The following is a 14,759-nucleotide window of genomic DNA, read 5'->3' as shown; positions in this document are numbered from 1 at the left end:
TGTTCAAAAAGAGGTAACCACAAAGCGATATTTAACTGAAAATACTAGGGAAATGTTTACTCAGAATTTTTCTTCCACACTTGCCCCTGCTAACATCTCAGTAAATGAGCTAGTAGATCATTTTAATTCAAAAATTAAAAATGTTAAAGATGCCATTGCTCCAACTCCAACAAGGTAAAGGAAGTGACTGGTGTTGTGGATATTTTAAACTCATCAATACTGTAAAGATGTACAATGAGAGTAATCAATAATAAACTGGTGAAAGCAAACAGCGTCATCTTGTTGGTTATTTATTTGAAGCTTCAAATGTACAGGTCTCACAGAGTATAGGATAGTCTGCAGGAGTGTGCGCAATAGTCACAGAAAGGCAAAGCTTATATACAAGATAGGGCGGGCAGAATGCCTCAGAAATCTACTTTCACACGGATGTCTCATATCGCTATTAGACACCTGTGTCCTTGAGCTGTAAAAAGTATAATGGTTATCAGAATATGGAAGTTCAACTTTGTGTGAGGAGGAGTGATTTCAACATAGTCTGCCAAATCAGCTCTGTGGCCTTGAAGCGCTTGAGAATAATAAGCCTCATTAGAGTATGCAGAGAAAACAGCACATATCAAGAAATGGTACAGTAGTGTTAGACAATGCTTTTAGAAGCATTTGGTTTTACCATATAAGCTAACATAAGAAATTGCCACTACACTGGCAAGAAAATATCTCCATGACTGTGAAAACAGAAAAAAGGGAGTCGAAAAGCTGAACGCAGGTGGCGAAAAAAATAAATCTCCAGGTTCATTTTGAAATCTATAAAGAGACTTGGCTTTTATAATTTGGAATTGAAAATTGCACGACAGTCTTTCTTCTCTCACATCATTAACAAAAACAACGCACGTGCCTTGTTTACTACCGTCAACAGACTAACTAACCCCCCAGTGTCAGTAGCCTCTGAATTTCTATCCACCAGGGCGTGCAATGACTTTGCCTCCTTCTTCACTGACAATATTTAGAAAATCAGACAAGCAGTCAGTGCCTCTGCATCAGGTGCAGCAAATGTTTTGTCTCTGTGTCCACTTAAAATCAATTCAAACACCATGACACAATTCCATCAGATTAATGATAAAAACCTAGAGGACATTATTCAACTTCTGAAATCCTCCTCCTGCTGCCTTGATATTATTCCAACAGGGCTTTTCAAAAATGTTTTTCCTTGCATGGCCTCAGATCTACTTCATATAGTAAACAAGTCTCTTCACTCAGGTGTTTTTCCACAGGCCCTGAAAACTGCAGTATTAAACAGCTCTTAAAAAAGCATAACCTAGACGCTTTAGTAATGAACAACTACAGGCCAATATCAAACCTGCTATTTCTAGGTAAAATCATTGAAAAAGTAGTTGTTCAACAGTTGAGTAATATCTTGCATTTAAATAACTGTTTGGATGTGTTCCAGTCAGGATTTAGTCCAAACCACAGCACTGAGACTGCTCTTGTAAAGGTCTTCAATGACATCCACTTAAACACAGTGGCATTTTTCATTTCATTTCAAGCCTTTATTTATTCAGATTGGTCCCATTGAGATCATAGATCTCTTTTTCAAGGGAGACCTGCAGCATATAGATTCCACATGAAACATAAAACAATAAAGGACATTACACATTATATTTACAGGATACATAGTTATAGACATTTACAAGTGCCCATTGCATCAGCAAGCATTTCATTTTGCCTAGCTTTAAAAACATGCAGAGGAATGAGATTGCTCAGTTTCAATTCTTGCTGAAGATTGTTCCAAGCAAGTGGAGCTGCGCACATAAAAGCTGTCTTACCGAAGACAGTCCTTGCTCTTGGCACATCTAACAAGACTACATCATATGACCGCAGAACTTCAGTGTTAGTATTATTAGATCTCAGTGCTGCGTTGACCACAACATATTACTCGACCGACTAGAGAACTGGGTGGGACTTTCATCAACAGTTCTAAATTGGTTTGAATCCTACTTAAAGGACAGAAACAACTTTGTTTCTATAGGTAAATACAAATCTGAGTTGACACATTTTACATGTGGGGTTCCTCAAGGCTCCATCTTGGGGCCTCTTCTCTTTAACGTCTACATGCTACCACTGGCTCAGATAATGAAAAACAACAAAATAAGTTTCCATAGCTATGCGGATGACACACACATTTACATAACAATTTCACCAGGAGACTATTCCACAATTAAAACACTGAGTAAGTGCATTGAACAAATCAATGAGTGCATGTGTCAACACTTTCTCCAATTAAACAAAGACAAAACTGAGGTAATGGTTTTTGGAGCCAAGGCAGAACGTATAAAAGTTAGCGCTGAGCTTCAGTCTGCAATGTTCAAAACAACAGATAAAGCCAGCAATCTAGGTGTAGTCATGGACTCTGACCTGAGTTTCAACAGTCACATTAAAACAATGACTAAATCAGCCTACTATCACATAAAGAACATATCTAGGATTAAAAGACTAATGTCACAGCAGGATTTGGAAAATCTTGTCCATGCTTTTATCTTCAGTAGACTCGACTACTGTAATGGTGTCTTTACAGGTCTCACTAAAAGATCTATTAGAAAGCTGCAGCTGATTCAGAACGCCGCTGCTCGAGTCCTCACTAACACGAAGAAAGTGGATCACATCACTCCTGTTCTGAAGTCTTTACACTGGCTTCCTGTGTGTCAAAGAATAGATTTCAAAATACTGCTGCTGGTTTATAAAGCACTGAATGGTTTGGGCACTAAATACATTTCTGATCTACTGCTAAATTATGAACCATCCAGATCTCTCAGGTCTTCAGGGACTGGTCAGCTTTCTGTCCCCAGAGTCAGAACTAAACATGGTAAAGCAGCGTTCAGTTATTATGCTCCAAATATCTGGAACAAACTCCCAGAAACCTGCAGATCCGCTGCAACTCTTACTACTTTTAAATCCAGGCTGAAGACTTTTCTTTTTGCCGCTGCTTTTAATTGAACTATTCATATCTTAAACTGCACTGTAACTTTTTATTCATGTACTTTTTATTCATGTGTTTTTTCTTTTAATGTTTATTTTATTATCTTTTCTTCTTAATGACTGTTTTGAAATGCCTTTGTCTGAATGTCTTTCATTTTTGTAAAGCACCTTGAATTGCCTTGTGTTGAAAGGTTCTATATAAATAAACTTGCCTTGCCTTTCCTACTGTTCCACTTGGACAAGTTGCTCTGCATAAGAGCGTTGTTCAGACACTTAGAGTTAAATGTAGAGATGGTGTCTGCCACAGAGAGAGAGAGTCCGCTCTACATAGAGGAGAGAAGGAAGATAGTGGGCCTCAGGGACAGATGAACTCAGTCACACAGGGACTCCTGACAGACTGAGTCTCCCTGCCCGGGTGCTTTAATGACAGCCAGCAAACTCATTCAGCACGACACACACACACACACACACACACACACACACACACACACACACACACACACACACACACACACACACACACACACGTACGTTCTCACTCCCATCCCGTCATATATTGACGGACGGTCAGGGCCCCTACCCGTCGCTATATTACGTACAGGGTACCCCTTGCCCGTCAGGCTTCTACGGGCAGGGCGTCCCATAGACCTTCATTGCGGACAGCGGACCCCTTGACCGTCAGGCTTCTACGGGCAGGGCGTCCCATAGACCTTCATAATGCCTATTTTAAGGTTCATTTGGCCATTAAAATGCGTTGTGATGTCATTTTATGCGAGTAATGAGTTTTTTTATTTCTGATTATTTTTGCAGTACATGTACATGTTTAGTTTGCTAGTTATGACGAAGATTACTTCATGAATGCTAACGTTTTTTTTGGTGGAAATGTGTTTTTTCACAGCAAAGTCACCCTCTGTACTTGGACTTATTGAGAGAATCTAAAGGCAAGAACATCCCAAATATTCATTTAGGTCTTTATTTTAGACCTTCAGTGTTGCCGTCTGTGAGGAAAATACATGGGGCTCATAGCCTCGTATTTTTAAAATCTATTTTTCCTTCTAATTTGTTATTCTTTTCAAAATAACACACTGTTATTTACTCACCAATAACACACAATTATCCTTGCTTTTATTTATTGGTTTAATTCCATAATCTCGGTCTTTTTTGGCGTTGGTCAGGAACTGAATTTCAAAATAAAAATAACCGGAAACAGACGTAGGCCTATAAGGGACCTTTCGAGCATCATTGCGATTGTCAACATTTTTGAGTTTAGGATGGCCGAAGACACTACACTACCCATAATCCCCAGCTATCGTTTAGGACTACACTCCCTGTGATTACTCTTCAAGGTCTGGGATTGGATGTTGGAGTGGCAGTGCGCCAAGGTTACGCAGAGCGTTAAACAGCTGTTTGAAATGGAACGAAACCACGCCAGCCTATCCAAAACTGGAATCGAACGCCCCCCCAGAACTACACACTACACTATTGTGTTTCGCAAAATGTTCTATGGGACGTCTCTACTGAACGTTTTCACCACAATTAGAAGTTGCCAGTATTAAACACATTGGTGTTATCAAATGTAAAACATATAATTAATAAATGGGTGAAAATTGCTGTCCATAATGCGCAGCATTAATATATACCCACATGACAGCTCATTGATACTTTGTAATACAATTCAGAGGTTAACCTGGTATTTTTACTCCACTACACTTATTTGAGTTACTTTGCAGATTCTGATTAATGATGTGAAATATAAACAACCCTTAAATCAGACTTTAGTTACACCTGAGTAAAATTCAGGGAAGGTGATTGTCAAGTGCCAACAATCAGGAGATATTTGATAGTTGGTGCTTGAGAAGACTAAACATGTATCTGCAATTGACATGAATGGAAACGAGTAATAAAGTATATTAATTACTCGTTATTCTCTACTAATAGTTAATTAAAGACTATATATTATGGCTATTTTGCACATCCCTTTCAAGATTTTAAAGGTTTATTGACATATCATATACACAACTACGGTGTAGTTATGCAATGAATGAAAAACTTGGGTCACAGGTTCCTCAACAGCGCATTACAAGACATCTATCAATATGTGTGTACCTCCACCATTAAACTGTCATATTCTGCACATTTCTTATTCTATCTACATACATAAGAATATAATCCATATGTATAATATCAGTTAAAATAAGTGCTTCAACATAGTTAACATTGCAGGAAAGCAATATATTAGACATTAAGTACTTTGTCAGGCTTAATATTTATCTGTAGATAGATACCCCCAAAGTTTTTTTCTTATTTAAAAGAAGACCTTAATCTGTTATTTAATGTTTAAATAAAGGTTAATTCGTTTTTCTGTTTTGCACCTCCTCCTATTAATATCTTTGTACAATCTGCACTAAACTGTTTTATTGTAGAGATCACTTATAGTATCTTGTTGATTTTTTATATTCTATATTTCTATCACAGACCTTCTACTTTCCACCTATGAAAGTATATGTACTCTTAATATTTTTTTTATCAAATATAACACATACAAACAATAATTCAATAACGTGCTTTAACCACTAGGCGGTGCACACAAGGTACACACAGCCATAATAACTTTGTATTATTAGTGTAGGACACTTGTGTACAACATCTGAAGATGTGTAGTTGTATTCATGCTTTCACATAATTGTACAGCATATTGCTATACTATTTCAGACTCAGTATTTACATTCTTACATTCAAAATTCAATCCAATTCAAATCAGTAATATCTTTAAAAATTACCAGTCCTTTTATATCAGCTGTGCACCGTTATGGTGTAAATATAACCTATCTATGAATTATATCAAATGTAAAAGTCAGCCGAATTAGTGTTGATACTGCAAGGAGACGTATTGTGTGAAGAGAAATTGAAGATGTTTTTTAATTGTTGATATATTTATGATTCACGTCAAGTATTCAGTTTCGGCGGCATTTCTTCAGTTTTTCCAAAGGTCTTCTCATCAGGCTCTATACAGGGTTCGTACGGTCATTGAAAACCTGGAAAAGTCATGGAAATTCAAAATGCAAATTCCAGGCCCTGGAAAAGTTATGGAAAACGATGTTTTTCCCAAAGTTTTGGAAAAGTCATGGAAATGTAACTAAAGTTGCGTCAAATATAATTTACATTTGATCTAATCGCCAAAATAATCTGCGGTCGCGAGCTGTTATGTGCCATCATGACGCGCATGGTATTATTTTTTAATATATGAAGCGCGAGCTGTGTGCTCGAGTCTTCCTGCCTGTCGGTTGAACTCTGCTGCTCCGGTATGAGGTCAGCTACATTATCTACGGTGCGTTCGTTAACTGTGCGGAGGCACTGTGGCGCAGACTGCACCGCTGGTGAACCGCTGTTAGAACGGGCCGTTCAGGTGTTCAGAGCAGAGCGGCAGAGCGTGATGTGAACTGAAATGTTTTTCTGTCACAATATCATTAAGGAATCGTTGAGCTAGCTAGCTAGCATACATTGTCACTATCTGCTAACGTTAGCTTTAGCCTTCGTTTTCTAATAGTTTTTTTCATAGGCTATAAACGGAGGTGGTATAAGTATAGATATTGTGCTAGAGTAAAAGTAGAAGTACTCAGATCTTGTACTTGATTAAAAGTAGAAGTACTCAGATCTTTTACTTGAGTAAAAGTAGAAGTACTCAGGTCTTTTACTTAAGTAAAAGTAGAAGTACTCAGGTCTTGTACTTGAGTTAAAGTAGAAGTACTCAGATAAGTAGAAGTACTCAGATATTGTACTCGAGTAGAAGTACTCAGATATTGTACTTTAGTAGAAGTGGAAGTACTCAGATCTTGTACTTGAGTAAAAGTAGAAGTACTCAGGTCTTGTACTTGAGTAAAAGTAGAAGTACTCAGGTCTTGTACTTGAGTAAAAGTAGAAGTACTCAGATCTTGTACTTGAGTAAAAGTAGAAGTACCAGAGTGTAGGAATACTCTGTTACAGTAAAAGTCCTGCATTCAAAATGTTACTCAAGTAAAAGTAGAACAGTATTATCATCAAAATATAGTGAAAGTAGCGACAGTAAAAGTAGTCATTGTGCAGATTGGTCCATTTCAGAATAATATATATGATATGTTTTATAATGATTGATCATGAAAGTGTTCTCAAAGCTGGTGAAGGTGCAGCTAGTCTGAAGTACTTTGTAGACTGCAGGGTAGCTGGTGGAGGTGCAGCTAGTCTGAATGGCTTTGTAGACTGCAGGGTAGCTGGTGGATTTACTCCAGGTGGAACTAAAGTCTGATTCAACACTTGATTATATTTACCATCATTCATCCAGATCTGTGAAGTAACTAAAGGTAAATACATGTAGTGGAGGAAAAGTACACCATGTACCTCTGAACTGTAGTGGAGTAGAAGTACACCATGTACCTCTGAACTGTAGAGGAGTAGAAGTACACCATGTACCTCTGAACTGTAGAGGAGTAGAAGTACACCATGTACCTCTGAACTGTAGAGGAGTAGAAGTACACCATGTACCTCTGAACTGTAGAGGAGTAGAAGTACACCATGTACCTCTGAACTGTAGTGGAGTAGAAGTACACCATGTACCTCTGAACTGTAGAGGAGTAGAAGTACACCATGTACCTCTGAACTGTAGAGGAGTAGAAGTACACCATGTACCTCTGAACTGTAGAGGAGTAGAAGTACACCATGTACCTCTGAACTGTAGAGTAGAAGTACAAAGTAGCAAAACATTGAAATACTTAAATAAAGTACAAGTATCTCAAAATTGTACCCACGTATAGTACTTGTTGAGTTTATGAACTTAGTTACTTTACACCAGTGGCTATAAAGATAGAAAGACTAAGCCTTGCACAGGCATGACAATACATTTTCAAAATGCTCAACAGTGCTGCCAGAATTATAAACTGACTGCTACACAATTAAAATAAATGCTTTTATATATTTCTATTAGATGTCACTCTTTGGCGTTTCTGTTATTATTGACACTGCTGCTTTCAGGGGGTCAGGGGTCGGGTCCTTGCCACCTTTTTCATACCAGCCTCCCTGACTACAGTTGCTTTAGCGTGTAGAAGCTAGTAAGCCTACTATTTGATTTCTTTTAGATAGGCACAACATGTTTCATATGCAGACCTTATTTTCCTGTTCCATGTTAAAATAAACCATTTTCAGTGGGAATATTTTTTTGGTCATGGAAAATGAGGTAAAGGTCATTGAGAAGTCATGGAGAAGTCATTGAAAATCATTGGTGAAAAAGTGTATGAACCCTGTCTATAAATAAAGAACTACGGCAGATCTGTAATATTTAATGCAGCCGAACCATGTATTACAATGCCGTTATGTGATGACTTTCAAAGAGAAAAGCAAGAGCACTCGGAATTAAGTATTATTTTTATTGTTTTAAAATGTTTTCCGGATTTCATATAATATAAACACCAAATCCCAGCATGCATTGCAGCTAAAACATCCAATCAGCGTAGCTGAGGATCTTGGGTAATCGCTCGAAATGCATACGTCTGTTTCCGGTTATTTTTATTTTGAAATTCAGTTCCTGACGAACGCCAAAAAAGCCCGAGATTATGGAATTAAACTAATAAATAAAAGCAAGGATAATTGTGTGTTATTGGTGAGTAAATAAAAGTGTGTTATTTTGAAAAGAATAACAAATTGGAAGGAAAAAAAGATTTTAAATATACGAGGCTCTGTGCCCCATGTATTTTCCTCACAGACGGCAACACTAAAGGTCTAAAATAAAGACCTAAATGAATATTTGGGAAGTTCTTGCCTTTAGATTCTCCCAATAAGTCCAAGTACAGAGGGTGACTTTGCTGTGAAAAAACACATTTCCACCAAAAAAACGTTAGCAACCATGTGTACACATTCATGAAGTAATCTTCGTCATAACTAGCAAACTAAACATCATGTACATGTACTGCACAAATAATCAGAAATAAAAACTCATTGCTCGTATAAAATGACATCAAAACGCATTTTAATGGCCAAATGAACCTTAAATTATGCATTTTCCACCAAGAATAACACGAAGGTCGGCCATTGTTGTTGATCACGTGGTCTGGGAGCTGATGCAGCGTCCATAGCAACCACCCTAGCAACCATGAATGTGTACACATTCATGAAGTAATCTTCGTCATATAACTAGCAAACTAAACATCATGTACATGTACTGCACAAATACTCAGAAATAAAAACTCATTACTCGCATAAAATGAGATCAAAACGCATTTTAATGGCCAAAGGAATCTTAAAATAGCCATCGTTGTTGATCACGTGGTCTATGAAGGTCTATGGGACGTCAATATGTGACGGGGTGGGAGTGAGAACGTGTTGCACACACACACACACACACACACACACACACACACACACACACACACACACACACACACACACACACACACACACACACACACACACACACACACACACACACACACACACACACACACACACACACACACACACACACACACACACACACACACACACACTGTTATTTCAGCCTATTTCAGGTCCAATAATGAAATCATTAAGTTTAAATTACTTGTTTGGATCTGGAAGGTTTTACTATGTTTAACTCTTTGGTTAAACGTGCTTCACCCTATCGTCAGTCAGCTGTTTTCAGCCTGTAAGAGAAGCAAACAGAAATTATACAGGAGTTACCTTCATCTAAGGTGCAAAGAAATATTTTAAAACTAAAAGCTGTTGTGAGCAGGTAGTAAGCGAGGATCCGTTTGTAAATGAATGTCAGTTCAGAGTGTCAGGGCTGCTCCTCCTCCTGGAATGAGTCAGAGTTTGATAAGCCCTCCCTCTTCTTCCTGCTCTCAGACGCAGCCAGCTCCACTCTGTGTTTCCTGGTTCCTTCCCTTTAGATCCACATTGAGGAGGATGAGTGTCACCAACATGTAGGTAAAGTCCAAGAGCTGATAGGCCACATTCACTGCACACACACATGCTGATCAGATCACAGCTCACATAGTTTCAGCTCTCAGGAAGTGAAACTCAGACACTCGCTGCCACTGAGAGGAGAAATGGCGCAAAAAGGAGTTCAGCTGGACCAGGAAACCTTCTCTTGTTCGATCTGTCTGGATCTACTGAGAGATCCGGTGGCTATTCCCTGTGGACACAGCTACTGCATGAAGTGTATTAAAGGCTTCTGGGATGGAGAGGATGAGAAGAAGATCCACAGCTGCCCTCAGTACAGGCAGAGCTTCACACCGAGGCCTGTCCTGCTGAAAAACACCATGTTAGCAGCTTTAGTGGAGGAGCTGAAGAAGACTGGACTCCAAGCTGCTCCTGCTGATCTCTGCTATGCTGGAGCTGAAGATGTGGCCTGTGATGTCTGCACTGGGAGAAAACTGAGAGCCTGTAAGTCCTGCCTCGTGTGTCTGGCCTCTTATTGTGAGAAACACCTCCAGCCTTATTATGACGTAGCTCCATTAAAGAAACCCAAGCTGGTGGAGCCCTCGAAGAAGCTCCAGGAGAACATCTGCTCTCGTCACGACGAGGTGATGAAGATGTTCTGCCGCACTGATCAGCAGAGTATCTGTTATCTCTGCTCTGTGGACGAACACAAAGGCCACGACACGGTGTCAGCTGCAGCAGAGAGGACTGAGAGGCACAGAGAGCTGGAGGGGAGTCGAGAAAACATCCAGCAGAGAATCCAGGATAGAGAGAAGGAGGTGAAGCGGCTTCAGCAGGAGGTGGAGGCCGCCAATGGCTCTGCTGATAAAGCAGTGGAGGACAGTGAGAAGACGTTCACTGAGCTGATCCGTCTCATGGAGAAAAGAAGCTCTGATGTGAAGCAGCAGCTCAGATCCCAGCAGAAGAGAGAAGTGAGTCGAGTCAGAGAGCTTCAGAAGAAGCTGGAGCAAGAGATGGCTGAGCTGAAGAGGAGAGATGCTGAGCTGAAGCTGCTGTCTCACACAGAGGATCACAACCAGTTTCTGCTCAGCTACCCCTCACTGCCAGCCCTCAGTGAAGCTACACACTCCTCCAGCATCAACATCCGTCCTCTGAGCTACTTTGAGGACGTGACGGCGGCCCTGTCAGCAGTCAGAGACAAACTACAGGACGTCCTGAGAGAGGAATGGACAAACGTCTCACCGACTGAAGTGGATGTTTTACTGTCAGCAGCAGAGCCCACCACCAGAGCTGGGTTCTTAAGATATTCACAGGAGATCACTCTGGATCCAAACACAGCATACACACAGCTGGTATTATCTGAGGGGAGCAGAAAAGCAAGATATGTAAAAAGAACATCAGTCTTATTCTAATCATCCAGACAGATTCACTGGTTATCGTCAGGTCCTGAGTAGAGAGAGTCTGACAGGACATTGTTACTGGGAGGTGGAGCGGAGAGGGGGAGGAGTTTATGTAGCAGTAGCATACAAGAATATCAGCAGAGCAGGGAGTGAGACTGAATGTGGATTTGGATTCAATGACAAGTCTTGTGCGTTAATTTGTAATCAAAACAGTTATTCATTTTTATTACAACAGTATCCACACTCCCGTCTCATGTCCTCTGTCCTCCAGAGTAGGAGTGTACCTGGATCACAGAGCAGGTGTTCTGTCCTTCTACAGCATCATCTCTGAAACCATGACTCTCCTCCACAGAGTCAGACCACATTCACTCGGCCGCTACATGCTGGAGTTTGGCTTTATGGTAATGGGACCTCAGCTGAGTTTTGTAAACTGAAATAGCCTGAAGTCATTTGAGGAACTCTTCTACTTCTTAAACTCATTGTGTCCATCATTGTTGCTGAGAGCTGAGTGTTCATGTTTTCACTGCACAGAGATCAGCTGTCAATCAAACATGATGGGATGTGCTTTAACGTCTTCTCACGAGTTGTTCTGTAGATGCTGGAGTTTCTTCAGACGGCGCTCCTTCCTGTGTCTGTGTAGCCGTGGAGGCTGTCACTGCTCAGGAGGATTTCTGTTAACCTCAACTCATATTTCTCTGCATGGAAATGTAAACTTTGCTCTAAATATTTGTTGAATATCGATATTTTTTTATGAATTAATATGACAGATTAAATATTATTGTTGCCGCCCATATTAAGTAACAAATGAGGTACCAAGATGTTTTAAAATGTAATTATAAAATAATTAAAATATTATTACTTAATGTCATGATCATAATCAATAAGTAAATCATTTTTTATTCTCCTGTCAATATTCAAGACTATTTGTGTGGTATTTGTTTATATATATTATTACAATTTCTTATTGCAGACTTACTGTGGTTGTTGTTGTACACTTTAACTACTATGATGTTTTATAAAACTGTAAATATCATGATAATAATCAACAAGTAAATCATTTCTTATTCTGTTTTAAATAACTGAGATCCTGATTGTGTGGATGAAGTGAATCTGATCATGAAATCATTGAACAAGATTCATTGAACAGACTTTACTGATGGGATGTGATCAAATTCAATGTTTAGATATTAATAAAGGTTTTGGATTTTTCAAAAAAAAAAAAAGGATGTTTTAATATTTCCACGGTGCCATACATCACTGATGGAAAACTCACAGTTGCTTTGTACACATAATAATAAATGCTGAGTGATATGGTATAATGCAGTACTAGGCTACTTATTATCTACACGTGTCTACATTTCGTCCACATTTATCAACTACTATACTCTTATAAAATGCTCTTATATGTATAAAACAGGTAAAAACAATAACCATAATAATACTGTGAAAACACACATTCTAGCCTATATATGGAGTAGTTGTACTTGAAGTACACCTAGCTGATAATACTTCTGTACATTTTACTATTATGAAACGGGGCATTATGCAGAATGAGTAGGCCTACTTTTACTTTTTGTACTTTAAGTACATCTTCATAGTGTTTGTAATTGTTCTTAAATAAATAATCTGAGTACTTCTTCCAACACTGCCAGAGAGGTCGTGCTTTGATTGACAGGTGTGCTGTGCTCCTCAGCGTCCAAACTCATTTTGACGAATAGCTCGACGCGCGCAGCTTCACAAACTGCAGGGCGTGAAATGAGCTTTAATTACGGCCAGTTATTACAGCTCTGACGGGTTTGTGCTTTGTTTCGCTCCAGAGGAGGCGTGTGGTTTGTAGAGGAGCTGAATATGTTGCTGAAGGGGAACATCTTTGTAGGAATACATTCATCATGTATCCCTTTTAAAATGATCCAAGGCAACATGTTCTGTTTCATTTCAGGAGAGTCATGTGTAGGCTATTGAGAGTCGTTTCCCTGTCCAAACAAAGTGTAATATAACATTTTAAACAAAGTTAATATGGAGCCTGCATTCTCAAACATAAATCCCCATGAATGCCTTTATCTGTTTTCCAGCCCACTCTCTTCAGTCTGCGTACAAATGACACGACTTTGCAAAGGCGAGCAATAGATACGCAGAAGTCCGATTTTGCGTGCATATGATACTCCCACGTTACGTTTGTTATGAACGTATCTTAATGCGTTTATTTTCTACATATCTTTGCCATTTATTTAACCCTTACCATAACCCAATAAGCTGCTGTGTCGTTTATTGCACCGCAAACATTAAAACTGTCATTGGAACGGCCTGAAGCCACAGAGCACTTTGTTTTAATGTTTGAGGTGCAATACATATGCACGCAAAATCAGACTTCCGCGTATCTATTGCACGCCTTTGCAAAGTCGTGTCATTTGTAGAGACTGTGAGACCGGGTTGCTCTTTTGATAATTTAGATTAAATTATAAATGTTTAATGACAAACATAACAAGAAAAAAGCAATACAGTACAAAGACAATGCTCACAAAAAAAGGATAAGGTGTGGGGAGGTATTACAGTGTTACATTATTTAATGCATTTGTTCCAATTGAACCATATGGAGGACATGCATGCAATACACTTGAATTATTATTTAGTTTCTCCTTACTCCTGATGTGTTCTCAAGATTAGACTCACAACTCACCCCAGGCGTCAACATTGATACCCAGAGTGAACACCATGGTTTCAATAGAGTATTTTACTATTGTGTATTACAAAGGGGAGCGGCAACTTGTTAGAGTTCAGGAATGACTTTATTGTAACTCATGACCTGTTATCTCCCTTCTAAAGAAGTGACAGGGAGGAGCCAGCTTCACTCAATGTAGCCTCGCCCCTTTTGATCTAATATGCAGACCTTTTTCATAACTCTTGTTTTGTCTTGCTGGCTCTGCTATGACTACCAAAACCACAGAAGCAGGTCAACCGGTCGGACTGCATACTAAAGCTCATGTCGACAGCTTATAATAGCTCTCACTGCCAGAAGGGTAGAAACTTGTCCACAGGGATATAATGTAAAATAAAACAACATTAGTTTAGTTAACCTAGAGGCTGAATTTAAGTAACCTGTCAGTGTGCTACTAAGCTATTAAAACTAAAAAGGGCCCTATTATGCTTTTTGGGGTTTTCCCTTTCCTGTAGTAGCGTGTTATCTCAAAGTTCCTCTCCCACACTCCCCATTAAACATTAAAGCGTGGAGACATGTCACAGTAGGCCTAGACGGATCAAAACTCTACAAACACTTAAAGCTTCTTTGCTCATACTGTATCACAAACTGGAAGAACAACTGTTGCTCCAAGCAAAGACTGTAAACAAACATTAAGGCTGTAACTTTACAAATCTTTGACAGCTTTGTGTATTTTGGTGATGCTAGTTTAGTCAATGATCAATGATCAGATAGGCTTTCTCAGTAAAACCAACAAGCTTTTTCAACTCAGTACTATATGGTATTACTTTATTGTCAGATCAAGTCTA

The 14,759-nt window shown here is 39.1% G+C and overlaps 1 pseudogene; it reads left to right on the top strand.

Annotated features, from left to right (window-relative positions):
- Positions 1 to 12,059, top strand: part of LOC117462950 (tripartite motif-containing protein 16-like) — a 32,527-nt pseudogene extending 20,468 nt beyond the window's left edge.
- Positions 12,060 to 14,759: the final 2,700 nt, after the last annotated feature.

Source organism: Pseudochaenichthys georgianus, chromosome 17 (genome assembly GCF_902827115.2).
Source record: "Pseudochaenichthys georgianus chromosome 17, fPseGeo1.2, whole genome shotgun sequence".
In the NCBI taxonomy this organism is placed as follows: Eukaryota; Metazoa; Chordata; class Actinopteri; order Perciformes; family Channichthyidae; genus Pseudochaenichthys; species Pseudochaenichthys georgianus.
This window is presented reverse-complemented; position numbering and strand designations above follow the sequence as displayed.